Source organism: Myotis daubentonii, chromosome X, assembly GCF_963259705.1.
Source record: "Myotis daubentonii chromosome X, mMyoDau2.1, whole genome shotgun sequence".
Lineage (NCBI taxonomy): Eukaryota > Metazoa > Chordata > Mammalia > Chiroptera > Vespertilionidae > Myotis > Myotis daubentonii.
The window spans coordinates 115,167,239-115,180,441 of NC_081861.1; the positions used below are offsets into that span (position 1 = coordinate 115,167,239).

A 13,203-nucleotide genomic window follows, 5' to 3' on the forward strand; every position below is an offset into this window, starting at 1 on the left:
TTGGGAGCTTCAATCGGCCTGAAAACAGCCCTCAGTCCCTCGCCCAGACTGGCCAGGCACCCCAGTGGGGACCCCCACCCTGAATGGTGTATGACCAGCTGCAAACAGCCATCATCCCCTCACCCAGACGGGCCAGGCACCCCAGTGGGGACCCCCACCCTGAAGGGTGTGTGACCAGGTGCAAACAGCCATCCTGCCCTCACCCAGGCTGTCCAGGCACCCCAGTGGGGACCCCTACCCTGATCCAGGACACCCTTCAGGGCAAACCAGCCAGTCCCACCCATGCACCAGGCCTCTATCCTATATAGTAAAAGGGTAATATGCCTCCAAGGACCGGGATCAGCGGAGCCGCGAGGCCTCCCAGGACTGGGATCAGCAGAGCCGAGAGGCCTCCTGGCAATGGGATCAGCGTGACAGGGGGCAGCGCCCAAACCCCCTGATCACCCTGTGGCTCTGTGTGTGACAGGGGGCGGGGCCACAACCTCCCTATCCGCCCTGCTCTGTTTGTGACAGGGGAAGGCGCTCCAACCCCCTGATCAGCCCTGCTCTGTGCCTGATAGGGGGAGCTCCCCAATCCCCTGATCGCCCTGCGGCTCTGTGTGTGACAGGGTGCTGCGCCTCAACCCCCTGATCGGCCCTGCTCTGTGTGTGACAGGGTGCGGCGCTCAAACCCCCCTACCCCACGGGCCCTGCTCTGTGTGTGATGGGGTAGAGCCATAACCTCCCCATTGGCCCTGCCCTGAGTGTGACAGTGGCCGTGCCCCAACCCCCTGATAGGCCCTGCTCTGTGGGTGATAGAGGGCGGCGCCCCAACCCCCTGATCCGCCCTGCCCTGAGTGTGACGGGGGTGGTGCCCCAACTCCCCTATAGGCCCTACTTTGTGAGTGACGGGGGGGGGCTCCTCAACCCCTGATCGGCCCTGCTCTGTGCATGACGGGTGGAGCTCCCCAACCCCCTGATTGACCCTGCTCTGTGCATGACAGGGTACGGAGCCCCAACCCCCTGATGGGCCCTGCTCTGTGCGTGACAGGGGGTGGCGCTGCAACCTCCCCATAGACCCTGCCTTGAGTGTGACAGGGGGCGGTGCCCCAACCCCCCAATCGGCCCTACCCTGAGCGTGACTGAGGGTGGCATCGCAACCTCCCAATGTGCCCTGCTCTGTGCATGACAGGGGAAGGCGCCCCAACTCCCCAATTGGCCCTGCTCTGAGCCCGACCAGGGGCTGCACCTAGAGATTGGGCCTGTCCTCTGCCACCTGGGAGCAGGCCTAAGCCAGCAGGTCATTATCTCCCAAATGGTCCCAGACTGCGAGAGGGCACAGGCCGGGCTGAGGGATCCCCCTCTCCCCCCCGAGTGCACAAATTTTTGTGCACCGGGCCTCTAGTAAAGAATAAAAAAATAAAATAAAAATGTAACTTGATGTGATATATATATATATATATATATATATGTATATATATATATATATATATATATATATATATATATATATGTATGTATGTATTTCTCTCTTCTCCGTGTCCAGCGTGGCTTGAGAGCAGTCCAGTTCCTGAGTAAGGGTGGTTGGGTATTGAGAAAATGAAAGAGAGAGACAGACACAGATGGAAGGAAAAAGCGGGGGCTGGGTGGGACCAGTGTCCTCTGATGGAGAGACAGGGACAGGGACCCAGAGCCAATACAGAGTGTTTATTTTATACACTAAAAAAGAGGAAGTTTTACTAAAAGTCAAGACAAAAGAGATTATGTGCATTCTTGGGTGGGCCTGAGTCGTATTCATTCCTGGTGCTTGGCTGGATTTAAATAACAAAACCCACCCCCTGAAACCTGGGCTAATGTTCAAGCTGACAACACTTCTGCCTTTTGGCAAAGCGTGTTTCCAGGACTTGGTTTTGCCAACGCCACTGGATTCAGCTGACAATAATTAAAGAAATGCCCATGTGCCTTCCCAAGTTCTCTCTACAAATATATATATATATATATATATACATACAAATATATCTCTCACCTGGGGGGAACACAAAAAACAAACAAACAAAAACACACCCCAAGACCCAAAACTGTCAGGTTTCTATGTCTTAATCCAAAAGATAATGAATTACTAAATAAAAATACATAACATATAAAAAAAGAAAAGTACAATAATTGAAATTAAAAATTTTTATTGGGGATCAACAGATTTGAGTTGACAGAAGGAGTCAGTGACATTGAAGAGAGGTTGATAGATACTATGAAATATGTACAACAGACAGGAAAAATAGGAAAGAAATTCAGAGAGCTCAGATAAACTTGGACACTACAAAGCACACCAATGTACTATTAATGTGACTACCAGAAAGAAAAGAGACTGAAATTGTAGAAAAATGTATTCAAATAATGACTTAAAACCTCCCAACACCATTTGTTGAAGAGACTGTCTTTTATCCATTGTATGCTCTTGCTTCTTAGTTAAATATTAATTGACCATAATGGTGTGGGTTCATTTCTGGGCTCTCTGATCTGTTCAATTGATCTGTACACTTATTCTTGTGCCAGTAGTATCAGAATGTTTTGATTACAATGGCAAGTTTTATTAAAATGAAAGCCTCATTTTCATCAGGAATTGACGTGTTATTTAACACTTTCTGGATTTTTCTAATCTAATAAAAGAGAAACATGCAAATTGACAGCACCTCTGCTACGCCCAAGCCACACCCACCAGCCAATCAGAGAGACTATATGCAAATTAACCTGACCAAGATGGCGGCCGGCAGCCCTGGAGCTGGAACAAGCAGGAGGCTTGGTTGTCCCAGCGATGGAGGAAGCCAAGCTTCCCGGCTGCCCTGGCTGGCTGGGGCCTTTGCTCAAGGCAACAAAGTTTCAATTATAGAAGTTAAATAAATCCCAGATACCTGCTTCCAGCCAGCCTCCACTGGGAGCTTGGGTGGCTGGGGGCCGTGGCCAGCCTGCAAACAGCCATCAGCCCCTCACCCAGGCTGGCCACACCCTCATGGGATGAGAGTCCCCACTCGAGGCCTTGGCCAGCCTGCAAACAGCCATCAGCCCCTCACCCAGACTGGCCAGGCACCCCAGCAGGAACCCCCACCCTGAAGAGGGTGTGGCCAGCCTGAACTTGGCCCTCAGCCCCTTACCCAGGCTGGCCAAGCATCCCAGGGGGGATCCTCACACTTTAGGGGCTGTTAGCCAGCCTGCAAACAACCATCAGCCCCTCACCCATGCTGGCCTCACCCTCATGGGGTGAGGGTCCCTGCTGGGGGGCTTGGCCAGCCTGCAAATAGCCATCAGCTCCTCACTCAGGCTGGCCGGGCACTCTAGTGGGGACCCCCTCCCTGATCTGGGACACCCTTCAGGGCAAACCAGCTGGTCCCCACCCATGCACCAGGCGTCTATCCTATATAATAAAAGGGCAATATGCAATTTGACCCTAACAGCAGAACAACTGGGAATGACTGGTCACTATGACACACACTGACCACCAGGGGGCAGATGCTCAATGTAAAAGCTGCCCCCTGGTTGTCATTGTGCTCCCACAGGAGGAGCTCTGCTCAGCCACAAGCCAGGCTGATGGCTGTCAGTACAGCGTTGATGGCAGGAGCCTCTCCTGCCTCCTCAGCAGCGCTAAGGATGTCCAACTGCAGCTTAGGCTTGGTTCCCGCTGGCAAGTGGACATCACCTGACGGCTCCTGGGATGCCAGAGGGATGACTGTCTGCCAGCTTAGGCCCAATCCCCCAGGGAGTGGGCCTAAGCCATCAGGTGGTCATCCCCCGAGGGGTCCCAGACTGTGAGAGGGCACAGGCCAGGCTGAAGGACCCCCCCACTGAGTGCACAAATTTTTGTGCACCAGGCCTCTAATCTACACTAATAAAAGAGAAAAATGGTAATTGGCGTACAGCTATACCCTTTTCATTGGCTAATCAGGGCTATATGCAAATTAACTGCCAAATAAGATTGGCAGTTAACTGCCAACTAAGATTGGCAGTTAACTGCCAACAAGATGGTGGTTAATTTGCATATGTAGGCATAATGCAGGGAGGCGAAAGGGAAAGCAGGAAGAAGCCCCCTGCCACTGACAGTGATCGGAAACCCAGGGGGGAGCTAAGAGCTGGGGGGCAGGACAAAGGCGGCCCTGGGGCCGCCTTTGCCCTGCCCCCCAGCCATGATCGGAGAATCAGGTGCCTTTTCCTCCCTGGCCAGTGATAGCAGGAAGTAGGGGTGGAGCCAGCGATGGGAGCTGGGCACGGTCGAAGCTGGCAGTCCCAGGAGCTAGGGGTCCCTTGCCTGGGCCTAAAGCGAAGCCCACGATCGCGGGGCCGCTGCAGCTGCGGGTCCCCGCTGCCCGGGCTGGGCTCCTAGGCTAGAGGCATTAGGCCTGGGCAGGGGTGGAGCCTGCAACCGCGGGGAGCTGGGGGTCCCCTGCCCAGGCCTGACACCTCTGCCGGAGGCCTCAGGCCTGGTCAAGGGGCCGATCTGGTGATTGGTGATTGGAGGGTGATGAGGGTCAACTCCTCTGGCCGAGGCATCAGGCCTGGGCGGGGGCCAGAGCCAGTGATCGGGGGGAGATGGGGGTCCCCTGTCCAAGCCTGACACCTCTGGCGGAGGCGTCAGGCCTGGGCAAGTGGCAGAGCCAGCAATCGGAGGGGTCTGGGGGTCCCCTGCCCAGGCCTGACGCCTGGGCCAGAGGCATCAGGCCTGGGCTGGGGGCAGAACCAGTGATGTGGGGAAATGCGGGTCCCCTGCCCAGGCCTGACGCCTCTGGCCCAGGCATCAGGCTGGGCAAGGGGCTGATCCTGCGATTGGAAGGTGATGGGGCTCAAAGCCTGAGGGCTCCCAGTATGTGAGAGGGGGCAGGCTGGGCTGAGGGACACTCCCCCCCACACACCCAGTGCACGAATTTCATGCACTGGGCCCCTAGTCTATAATAAAAATAGACAATAATAAGCATTAGTGAAGATGAGGAGACATTGCTTGTGGAAATGTAAAATAGTCCAGCTGCTTTGGAAAACATTTTGCCAATTCCTCAAAATATTAAACATATATTTATTATTCTACACCTAGGGATATATCAAAAAATAAACAACAGGTGTTCAACCTAATACTTGTACACATATGTTCATAGCAGCATATTCACAATAGCCAGAAGGTATGAAACAACTGGAATGTCCATTATCTGATAAATGGATGAACAAAATGTGGTATGTCAATACAATGAAATATCATTCAGTCATAAGAAGTAATAAAACATTTATATATGCTACAACATGGGTGAACACACCGTAAACGTTATGTGAAACAAGCTAATTAATAAATACCACATATTTGATTCCTTTTATATGGAATGTCCACAATAGGTAAATATACAAAGACATAAAGTAGATTTGTGATTTCCTAAAGTTGAGAGTGGAGGGAGGAATGTAGAATAACAGCTGTTTGGTATGAGGTTTCTTTTCAGGGTGATGAAAATAGTCTAAAATTAGATTGTGGTGATTGTTGTACAACTCTGTAACTATACTAAAAACCATTGAATTTTAAAGTTTAAATTGTGTTTCATGGTTTGTGAATTAGATCTCATTAAATATGTTTTTTAAATGTAATACCAGAAGAGGAAACACTACATAAGATGGTATAACTGGATCTTTTAGTTTGAATACTGGATTCTGTATGGCTCTCATTCCCTGGCTGCTGGTATTGAACTGTTCCAATTGACTGCTTTTGGCCCAATTGCTTTTCTTTAATGACTCAGTAATTCTAGAAACCTTGTTCAGCAGATCTGTGTGCTGACTCCAGAAAGTAATGAAATGTCTATATTGTTTTCAGGAAAGACCTGAGCTTTTAGGTGCCAAGAAGAGTTAGACAGTCATCAGAAAGGATGGCTGAATACACTCTAATTGAACTATTTAGCAATTGATAAAATTGGCCTTTCCACAATTAGACCAGCCTTCAGTTTTGTAAGTGACTTGTAAAACTGGATTAGAATCTGAAACCTGTATTTTACCATTAGACTTCACCACCCTCCTTCCATGTATAATTTGTTTCCATACTTGATGAAAGCAGTGGCAATCCATTTAGCAGTTTCAAAATAATACAAGAGAAGCTAAACAAACAAAAACAGTTACTAGCCTTACAGACTTATGAAGGCTAGACTACACTCGATGTCCAAGATGGTCAACTCACATGGCTGACAGCTGAAAACACAGCTGTAGCTGTCAACCATAAAACTAAATTACACATGACCTCTGTATTTATCATGGGCATTTCATAACATGGGGGAATATATACAAATCTCTCTCTCTCTCTCTCTCTCTCTCTCTCTCTCTCTCTCTCTCTCTCTCTCTCCTTTTTCTATCATGCCAACTTCCAATCCCAAATAATTTCCCTTGCCATACAAAGAAACTCTAGGACAGTGGTTCTCAACCTTGACTGCACATTAGAATCACCTGGGAATCTTTTTAAAATCCTGATTTCTGGGCCTCATCCTCTGGAAATTCTGTTTCTTTGTTATGGGGTGGGGCCACAACATTAGTAACAAAGAAACAGAATTTCCGGAGGATAAGGCCCAGAAATCAGGATTGTAAAAAGATTCCTAGGTGATTCTAATGTGCAGCCAGGGTTGAGAACCACTGCTCTAGAACAAAAAAAAACAACAAACATTTTCTTATTCCCCACTCCAGCTATTGCCCCATCTATCTCCTGATTTCAGCTACTCTTCAGATGTATCTTATAAATTAATTTTGTTTTTATCTCAGTATACTATAACTCCTTTTTTCTCCTTTAACCAAACTCCTTTATTTCCACCTCTCGTCCTTCTCCACACTGTTCTCCACATTATTGCCAAATGTTTCTAAGGAAGAGGAGTTCCAGGTGTTTTCTTCTGAGTCCAGCAAGATACTGCTCTTTTAATCTTGGCTGCATGTGGGCATCACCTGGAGATCTTAAGCAATCACTTTTGCCTGGATTCCACTTTGAGAGTGTGGACTGGGTGTTGGGATGTTTAGAAGTTCCCCCAGAGGCCCAGGTGATGCTAATGTGTGGCCAAGATTGGAAATGAACCCATCATCCTCTGAGTACTTGTTCCACCAGTCTCCACCCTTTGCCTACAGATAGATTCAATGTCTCTTACTGGATTGAGTTCCTCAAGGGCAGTGACCATTTCTTCTTCTTTTTTTAATAGTAAAGTCTCTGGAGTCTGACCACCTAAGATTAACATAGCATGTACTCACAGTTTCTTACCATCTTATTGTCTTATATCAATGGTCAGAAACACAAGTTAAAGAATAATTTGTGTTTGTGTTAAAAAATAATAAATATCATCTTTGACTACTTCCTGATTTTAAGGGGAATGTATCTCAATTTTTCCATTAAGCACGATTTTTGCTGTAAAATTTTGAATATAACTACTTATCAAATTCAGTAAGTTCTCTTTGATTCAAATTATTATGAGAATTCTACTATTGAAATAGTTTCATATTTCTCCTTTTTTAAAAAATATATACTTTATTGATTTTCCACAAAGAGGAGGGGAGAGAGACAGAGAGTCAGAAACATCAATGAGAGAGAAACATCGATCAGCTGCCCCCTGCACATTCCCTACTGGGGATGTGCCCACAACCAAGGTACATGCCCTTGACTGGAACCGAACCCGGGACCCTTCAGTCCGCAGGCCGACACTCCATCCACTGAGCCAAACTGGTTAGGGCCATATTTCTCCTTTAAAGTTTAATATGGAGTATAAATTCCCTAATGTTGAAACTATGCATTTTATGATACATTCCTGAGGGGAAAAAATCTATCTGAAAATATGTTTATAAAATATAATCATTGAATTTACTTAACTCAGATGTGATTTCTATGTTTATGGGTGAAGTAAGCATATAATTTTATTTTCTTTCAATATTCTTAAAGTCTTCTGGAGCCAAGGATGTATACTACCATATAAAATTGTCAGCTTTCTTTTTGTTAAATGTGATTTATTTCTCCCCTTCATTTGTTTTACATAGTGTATTTCTTGTTTTATTTTTGTTCATTACTGCCTTACATTGTATAGATAAAATATCTTCTGCTGGTAGAAGCGGAGATAACTTATTTTTATTGTTCTCATTGTTTTTGTGGGGTTTCCAGTTGTTCAGTAATTAATCAACTACTTCTGTAATTTTGCTTCACACTCTATACAAAGAGAGAACTTTTTTATTTTTTTTTTAATGTTCACCCATCTCCCACCCACCACCCCTTTGGCAATAATCAGCTTGCTCTTTGTATCTATGGATCTGTTTCTGTTTCATTTTGTGCAATTATTTGTTTTGTTTTAGATTCAACATGTAAGTGAAATCATGTAGTATTTATCTCTTTCTGTCTGACTTGTCTCACTTAGCATAACGCTCTTTGGTTCCATCCATCTTGTTCCGAAAATATTTCATTTTTTATTGCTAAGCATATTTCATTGTATATGTATACCACATCTTATTTTTGTGTTTATCTATCAATGAACATCTAGATTTCTTCCATATCTTGGCTATTGTAAATACTTCTGCAATGAACATAGGACATATTTTTAAAATAATTTTTGAATTAGTGTTTTTGTTTTCTTCAGATCAGTATCCAGAAGTGGTATTTCTGGGCCATATAGCAGATGTATTTTGAATTTTTGAAGAATCTCCATACCGTTTTCTTTACTAGCTGTATTCAAAATTCTGTCTGCTCCTTTTTTTAATTGTTTTATTGCTTAACGTATTACAAAGGGTATTACATATGTGTCCTTTTTTTCCCCCCGCCCTTGACAATCCCCTGGCCTCCCCTACCCCCCAATGTCTTATGTCCATTGGTTATACTTATATGCATGCATACAAGTCCTTCAGTTGATCTCTTACCCCCCTCCCTCCTGCCCCCCAACCCTCCCTGTATGCTCCTTTTTAAACAAGTCCACAAACATTGCATAAACTTCAGGCACAACACAATGTTTAGCTAACCCCGGAAGTCAAGGAAGAAAGACAGGTTGGAGAGTATTAGAATCAGACAGGATTACTTAAATATGCTATGCATGGCTACTGATCAAGACTTAGGGTTATGCAGGCAGCTTTTAGCTTCTCAAAAAAACAAACAAACAAAAAAAAAGTGTCTTTTGAAGGGGTTCAGGAGCACTGTGGAGAGTGAAGACAAGAAAGAATGGTGATTATGACCATATTATTAGCTATTATTATGTTAAAATTATACATTTGCAATTCTATATATCCCACACAAATACATATCCCCATGTGTGGCAATACACAAACTCTCTAATCCATACAGGAAACTGATAACTTAGCTGATGATATTCCTATTTTGTGGCTACAGAAACAGCAGATATAAAGATTATTTGAATTGTCTAAGACCTCACAGCTAGCAAATAGCAAGATTCTGTAGTGTTCATTCTTTCTGTATATCACACTCTCTCCCCAAATGAGGTTAAGCACATTCTGAGAAATAAATTGAAAATACATGCACTTTCCAAGATTACTGTTCAATTCCTGCTGTAGAATGGTGTTGTCTTTATTGTTTTGTTCTCCATTTTAGTCTTTGAAACTTCAAATGGATTTCACTGTGCTTTGTTTTGGCCATTTGATTACTTCTTACAGCCAGGATTTGGAAGCTGCCCAAGTGCCTCTGAGTAGATGAGTGGATAAAAAAGCTGTGGTAAATACGTCAGCCATAAAAAAAGAAATCTTACCTTTTGGGAACAGCATGGGTGGATCTGGGGAATATTATACTAAGCAAAATAAACCAGTAAGAGGAAGACAAATACCATATGATTTTACTTATATATGAAATCTAATTAACAAAATAAACTGACAAACAAAATAGAAACAGACCCACAGATACATAGAACAGACTGACAGCTGTCAGAGGTGAAAGGGTGGGAGTTGGGTGAAAAAGGTTTAGGGATTTAAAAAAAAGTCAACACAGACAATGCTATGGTGATTATCAGAAGGAAAGTGTGGTGGGGGGAGGTAGAAAAGGGTAAAGTAGGGATAAATGTTGTCGGAAGTACACTTTACTTTGGGTGGTGAACACACAGTACAATATACAAATGATGTATTCTGGAGTTCTTACACTTGAAAATAATCTAATTTTATTAACCATTGTCACTCCAATAATTTCATATAAAAAAACAAAATATATCTTGATCTTTCATTAGGAATTTCTTCAATATTTCTTAGGAGAGTATAGTGTTTCATTTTCTAGACATACCACAATTTACTTAGCCAATTTATTACCAATGGATATGTAGGTCACTTCTGACTTTTTCTTAATACAAACAATGCTGAAATAAATGACCTTTTATTTATGCCGTTTCACATTGGTGCATGTATGTTTATACGATGAATGCCTAGAATTGAATTTGCTAGGTCAAAGAGTATGTATGCATATAAATGTATACTTGTGTACTCCAGTCATTAATACATAAAAGTGCATTTTTACTCTTAGGTTCATGAACATAGCATTTCACCAACCTTTTCAGGTCTTTGTCAATTTAATAGTTGAAAATGCCTTTTCAGTAGAATCTCAATTTTCATCTTTTCTTTTTTGAGTTAATTTAGCAACTCTTCATATGCTTAAGATCTATTTTTATTACCTTTCCTTGGAACTGTTTTTTTTTGCTACTTTTTTTATTATATAGTTAATCTTACAGTTTTTCTATTGTAGGAGATCTTTATAAAATAAGGACTTTGTGAAATAATGTATTATCAGGGAATATCATATATTATTGTATCAAAAATATCCCCAAATGGTTAAATGTAGACATATTTTTTTCTTTCACTATTCTACTAGATACAAAGTCCATGTATCAACAAATAGCTTCTAATTATAGGCCCAAGGTGACACCTCTCATTCTTACTAACCCCCAGAGATCAAGAAGAATGGAGAGATTCAGTTAAGTCTGCCAGCAATTTTTTTTAAGGGCAAGAATCAAAGATTTTATGCCTCATACTCACTCAAACCCTGATGGCCAGAACTTTGATTAAGGCCATATCTAGATGCTCATGGGACTGGTAAATATAGCCTTTAGGTTGGCAGCCCTGTGGTGGTGAAACTAATACTATAGGAATAAGCCCTGACAGCTGTGGGCAGAGATGGCAGCAGGGCAAATGGCGGGCAGTGAAGGAATACGGCTGCAGCAATCACAGGGCTGGGGCAAGCATGTAGTGGTCATGGGGCTCCCATAGCAGTCAGGGCTGTGGGAACCACTCACAGTGACATGGAGGAGGAGGGCAAGAAGGTCAAGAAACCTGGAATTATATTGGCTATTAAGCAAGTCATCCTCAAAGGTGAAAAGATCGGAGATACAAAAGCCTACGAGAAGGTGACAGAGCAGTGCCCTATGCACATTGTGGTGCTGTCCCTGCCTGAGTGAGTGGAGCCTGACAGAGTGTTGAGCAACTACATTGAGAAGGAGATTAAGTGTTTAGGTAAGTTAATGTTCATAAACCTAAAACCATCCAGAGATCCTGCACCTTATAGACAACAGAAAGAGAGCCCACCAGCTCCTCGGATAGTTGATCCAGGAGCAAGATGAGCTCATCAGCCTGTCTGCCTGAAATGTCAAGCTGGCCTGGAGGGACAGAGAAGAAAGCATCTTCAGGGTCCCCATTCATGTCATTAGGCCATGTCCTATATGTGGCATGATGCCTTGCACTTGGTGGTCCTGAAGACACCAAAAGACCCCAGTGTCTCCCTCAGTCAGAGTCTGTGGGTAAAAAGTTCCAGAGGCCTCACCACAGGCTCCATGTTGGAGAATGGAGCGGAGCCTGTGGAGGTCTGTTGCCTGGTGATATTGGCCATGGAGAGCAAGGTGGCAGCAGAAGAGTCAAGGCAGGTCTTCCAGGTCATATACACGGAGCCCACCATCAACTTTCTGGACAAAGCCATAGTTGATGGGTCCTCGACATCAACCTACCACCTGTCCTCCCACAGTAGTGATTACTCTTCCACCAAGGTGGACACGAAGGACTCACACAAGACAGACACCAGCACTTTCTCCTTTCCTGAGTGCTGCCCGCAGGTGACATCTTGTCCTGCATGCCCACAGTGCCTCATGCCAAGACACTTCACAAGAGCGAGCTGAGCACCATGGCCATGGAGCTACTATAGGACTAATGCCATGCTGCACACCAAGCTGTCCTCTCCGGAGATTCAGCAGTTGTCAGCTCTGCTTCATGAGTACCTCAACAGTGCTCGCTGCTCAAGTTCCGTGTGAGCCTGCTGCAGTGCTGTGGGGACAGCTGTAAGTTCCTGCTGCTCAGTCTGCAGCCCTTCATCCCTGAGAAGGACGGCCAGCACTTGGAGAACTCCCTCAAGACCATCAGGGTGAAGGACAGCCAAAACATCATCACAGACAGCTTCAGCCAATATAGGCAGGCCACGAGCTCCACCTTTACTTCCACCTCCAATGGGAACAGGGAAGCAGGCAGCTCCAACAGCCAAACTGTGACCTTCAATGTGAACTAATGGGACCACATGATCGCAGACATCAGCAATGACGTCAAGGTGCTGGTCTCCAGGATGGACCAGGACTTGACCTGACACTGCCAAAGCCCCCATGGGTCTGCCCTCACAATGTGGAGCTGGAGCTGGACCAGGCCCCTGACCCTCGTGACCTCCACCCCCCACCCCCAGAAAATATGGCCCGCTATTGTGAAAGAGACCCTGGTGTGGGGCAGAGGCTACCCTAAGCCACCTGCACACAGCTGTATCAGGATATCCTATAGGACAAACCCCACACAGCTGTTGGTTTTGCACATAAAATTCCTATTGAAACTCATAGAAAACTTTAAAGACGTTGACTGCAATGTGAAGGAAAAAAAAGAAGAAAGGCATACTTGCTATTATGGACAATTATCAGTTTTCCAAAATGTATAATTTTTCTAGTCCATCCTTTTGCTTTTGCTTATTGTGGATTGTAACTTGCAAAATGATAGTTTATTGCTATATCTGAATTTATCATTTTTGATAGTTTCTGGATTTAATGTCACCTTTAAAAATATCTTTTTCATTCTTTGATTATCTTTTGAAAAACTTCTATCATTTCTTCTAAGAAATATTATAGGAGTGATGGCAGCAGTTCCTGCTGTTTCTACCTCTTCTTCCCTGTCTTATTCTTCCTCCTTTGACATTTGAAATTTAAAACATTAAATTATTAGTTTCATTATCAGTCAAAATGTATGACACCAGAAATA

General features: G+C 44.5%; 1 pseudogene; it reads left to right on the top strand.

Annotated features, from left to right (window-relative positions):
• The first annotated feature begins 11,225 nt into the window (after window positions 1-11,225).
• Window positions 11,226-12,550, top strand: LOC132223674 (cerebral cavernous malformations protein 2 homolog; annotated as a pseudogene).
• Window positions 12,551-13,203: the final 653 nt, after the last annotated feature.